Genomic DNA, 4,773 nt, shown 5'->3' on the forward strand with positions numbered 1-4,773 from the left:
GGACCATACTTTTCACAAGAGGAAGGCGGCGACCAATAAAGGGGGAAGCGAGGGGAGGAATGCTCATCCAGGAAAAAGGGGTGGTGACCCTCTACGGCTTGAACTTTGAAAAAGAAGTTTTTGAAGTCGTGGAAAGATTCGTCAAAAAGGGTGAAAATCCTCCGACCTTGAATGGCTCGGAAGGATACCCATTGCTGTTTATTGTTTAGCCCACTAAAGGGCTTAGTCATATGAAAAAGAAAAAAGAAAATCCTCAAAGAGGTCGGGAAGTCCAGAGCGTGGCTGATAAACTGATAGATCTTCAAAAAACCCCAAGAGTTGGGGTGAAGTTGAGTAGGGGCAACTCTACAGTGTTGCAAAGCAGATATCTCGAAATCTGAGAAAGGAAGAAAAACACCCAAGCGGGTGATCATGCATTCGTACATAAAGAAAAAATGAGGGGCCGCCTCATTTTCTCTCCCAAAACAAACCCGGTCTTCCAGACCCGGGATAATCAGTTCATATTTTGGCTCGTCCTCCTCCGAAGTACAGAGCCTGTGATGAGTACAAAGATGAGTGATGAACTCAGCGTCGACCAACGGTTCCTCCCCAAGGACCGTAACATCTACCCACTGAGAAGAACGTCTACGGAAGCCATTTTTTATATAAAGAAAAGTGGCAGAAACCTACAAAAGGGAAAAAGAAAAAGAAAAATAAAAAAACACGGCCCCTAAAGAGGAGAGATGCGAAGCTAGAATCTATAGGTCAACCTACCCACTCACAAAACATGCAAACATAAAGCATGATATGGAAGAAACAAAACTAACCTTTATCCAAGAAATGAAGGTTGGAGAAGAACAGAAATCTTCGAACACAAGAAGGCAACACGAACAAGGAAGGAAGAAATTTGAAAGATTGCAGAAACGGAAAAATGAAAGAGAGGGAAAGTATTTATAAATACGGTCGGTATCAACCACGACTTGGTCTGAAGAAGTCGGATATGAGGTTAAACTGGCAGATAAATACTCAAATGAGTAACCGCCCCTAAAATCTCTCTAACCGCTTCATAAAGCCATATCTTAACCTCCCCAAGATAATAGGGACGGTTAGCACCCTAAAGATACGGCACTACTCCAACGGTGGTTATTGGCTCACCACTATAAATACACTGACACCCCTCAGGTATCTCTAAGCCCAATACTCTCTAGACCTGCTCACACTCTTGCTAACTTAGGCATCGGAGTGTCTTTGCAGGTACCACCCCCATTCACTCGCGAGTACAAGTCGGACGGAGCCTCCCGAGTTACAGATCACCCGGAGTTCTCCTCCTTCACGCACTTGGGCCGCCAAACGCCATCTACCTATTTAATTTCCGGTTACCTACCGTAACAATTCCATTAATAACTTTCCTTATAATAATCAGACACATATAATAATTTTCAAACAATAACCCTTCACATATTCTTTTAATTATTTTGATTTTCTACTTAATTATCTATTTTCTCTCTCATCAATTGTGCTTATTGATTAACATAAAAGGATATGAGATCAAACCTTTTATGTTAAAGAATTATTGGTATGATTGATCATGAGAAGTTTAATTTGTATGGTATTCATACATTAAAGTCTTAAGTTCAAAGTTCAAACTTCTTTGTCGCCATATAATTAAAAAAAAAAAACATGATTGTATAAAAAACAAAAGATATACATGTATTATATACCATTATTATATAGGTTAGAGTCTTAAGAAATTCATATTATAATAACTAAGAGAAGACAATAACTAATTCATCACGAATTAAAATTTTATTAAAAGGTCTTAGTTTAATAGAATCAAATTGTAGTTTATTCAAAATGAAATATGTTTTGTATGGATTATTAAATTTAGTTAATAGGGTATAATATTATTATTTATGTATTTATATTAATTAAATTATTGTATCCTTCAATTATATTTATTCTCTTAGTTATTTTTTTTGTTTTATCATATCAGAATTTCTTTGGTGTTATTATGAGTTTCCAAAAATCAATAAAAGGGTTTTACATTGAGAACTAATACTTGATTTTTTTTATAAAATCTTAAATTTTTCTGTTATAATAACTTGTTTTTATAGTAATATAGTTCTCTTAAAATCTTATAACTCTTTATATTGGTTCATTCAAATGAGCGGTGAATCAAAAAGGAATATTTATGCAGAATTTTGCTTAGTAGATTGAAAATTTTACAGGATAAATAAAGTGTGGTAAATCAAAATTATCCGATTACTACTCTAAAAAAATATATATATAAAAAGTTTAAAAATATTATTTGTACATTACATTTAGTTACTAAAATTAGTCATTATTAACATAAATATATGAATTATTTATACTCATATTTAATATATATTTTATACTAATAACTAATTTTAATGATTGATTTTAGTATACACTTAACATAATCGTAAAAAAATCATATATAACTAATTTTTTCCATGTACACTGAACAAATAGATCTTATAAAATCATTCAATTTAAGGTGATTCGGTTTCTGTCTATTTGCTTCAATAAACTTCCATTTAATTGTTTTCTTGCAACTTGCAACAACCAACTGGTTGGTACCCACGTGCACCTAACTCCATTTAAACACTTACATTGCATATCCAAGCAGAAAGGATAAATTAATATGGAGAAATATTTGTGTTAAAGAAATACTACTACTACTAGCATGATTTTCTATTTCATAGAGAATTATAGCTTTCTCAATTCCCATTAATATTTATTCTTTTGTACACAGTTTGGTTTTAATTTGTTTAGTCTTTTTGGTACAAATAAGGATTTCCCTTAACGGTATCAAGATGTAGATTTGAACATTAAGAACATTAATTAATGTTGCAACATTATTTCTTATTACTTCTTCGAAATCTGAGTATACCATATCTACTATATAGTATAGTGACGGGTTCGGTTCTAATTCTGTTAGGTACTAACAGAAAATTTGAACAACATTAATAATAAACTGTATTTTCTACCCACGGAAGGTTTTTAAAAAAAAAAAAACAATTCATCACAAATTATCTTTTCTAGAAATTTTACTTTTCACTTTTTACATTTTATCATTTATCTTCTAACTCTTTTACCATTATATATTTCTCCTCAAATTTTCACTGCGTCGTCAGTCCCTCCCTCGCTAGTTAGTTTCAATGTCATTGAACTTTTTCTCCATCAAGTTGTTAGGAATGTTCATGGATCAGATCGTATCCGCAGATTTGCGATAAATATCCGCATCCGATTCAAAAATAGCGGATATGATCCGATCAGCATTCTTTGCAGATCGGATCGCGGATATCTCTCTACATTCGCGTATCCGATCCGCGGATCCGCATAATAATAATTAAGAAATAAATAAATATATATATATATATGTTTGGTATTATATTACTTGTTTGTATGTTTTAGTTAGTAATTATTATTCATATATTGTATTATTTTATTTTTGTTATTTAGAAAGAGTTTGATTAAAAATATTTTAGGAATAAATAAGTTTAAAAGTGTGAAAGAAATATTTTTATTGAATTTTTTACATAGAAATATGATTAAAAAGAGAAGATTCAATTATGCGGATATATTCGATATCCGATTCGCATATTTACGGATCGGATCGGATCTGACACTAAAAAGTGCGGATATCATATCCGATCCGATGGAAATTGTACGGATCGGATCGAATTTTTGGCCATATCTGATCTGATCCACGTACACGCTTACAAGTTGTTTCTTTAGAATGAAAATAACTATCCACATACCTAGAAAAATGAACATCCATCAAATTTTATTATATATACTTAAATCCAATCCAAATTAAATAAACATTCACTTTAGAATGAAAAATAACTATCTATATATCTAATAAAATGAACATCTAACAAATTTCATTATATTTAATTAAATCCAATTCAAATTAAATAAACATTATCCACTTTAAAATGAAAATAATAATCTGTATACCTAATAAAATAAATAACAATTTAAAGAGAGAAGAGGATCGGAGGTGAACAGCAATCATCTATCACCATAGCATCATCCATCATTCTTATTTCTCTATAAGAAAGAAAGAAAGAGTTTATTTTCTTTGTCAACACCTACGACAATAGTTTGCCACTTGAATAATGAGAGGCAAACTCTTGATGTGGAATTCCCAAGAAAAAATCCTAAAATTTTTAACATAAAAAAAAAATTAAAAAATATAATTTTATCTGAGAGCCACTATGACCATCATAGGCTCTAAAAAAATGAATTATTTACTTATTCAAACTTTTATTCAGTCCATTAATTATCCTATCACCAATTAGCATTTTAATAGAAAATTTCATAAATCGGGATAATATTGCAACTGCGTCTTCCATCTCAGGACAAACGGCAGCGTCGACGTGAGACAGCGTCAGCGTGAGGCTGCATCAACGTGAAGCTGTGACGGCGTTGGCACGAGCTGTGAACTTCTACTGCGTTTAAATGGGGTGATGAGAAACGGCGGCGTTCTGTTATGTCTGAACAGCTATTTTTGTCAACGACAAAAAATTATAGTGGGATACTGGAGAGAGATTATATGGGTTATGCCGCGGACGTCAAAAATAATATTACGGTGGAATTAGAGTAACCGTACGTATTATAAATATATTTAAGTACTAATTCTAATTTTTTAAATTTTAAAATTTATTAATAATTATTTAATTAATTAAAAATCTGAATTTTAAATTTAAATTATTTTTAAATCGTTGTTCACAGTATACATTATTTACCTATATTTTCTTGGTT

Source organism: Arachis duranensis, chromosome 2 (genome assembly GCF_000817695.3).
Source record: "Arachis duranensis cultivar V14167 chromosome 2, aradu.V14167.gnm2.J7QH, whole genome shotgun sequence".
NCBI lineage: Eukaryota > Viridiplantae > Streptophyta > Magnoliopsida > Fabales > Fabaceae > Arachis > Arachis duranensis.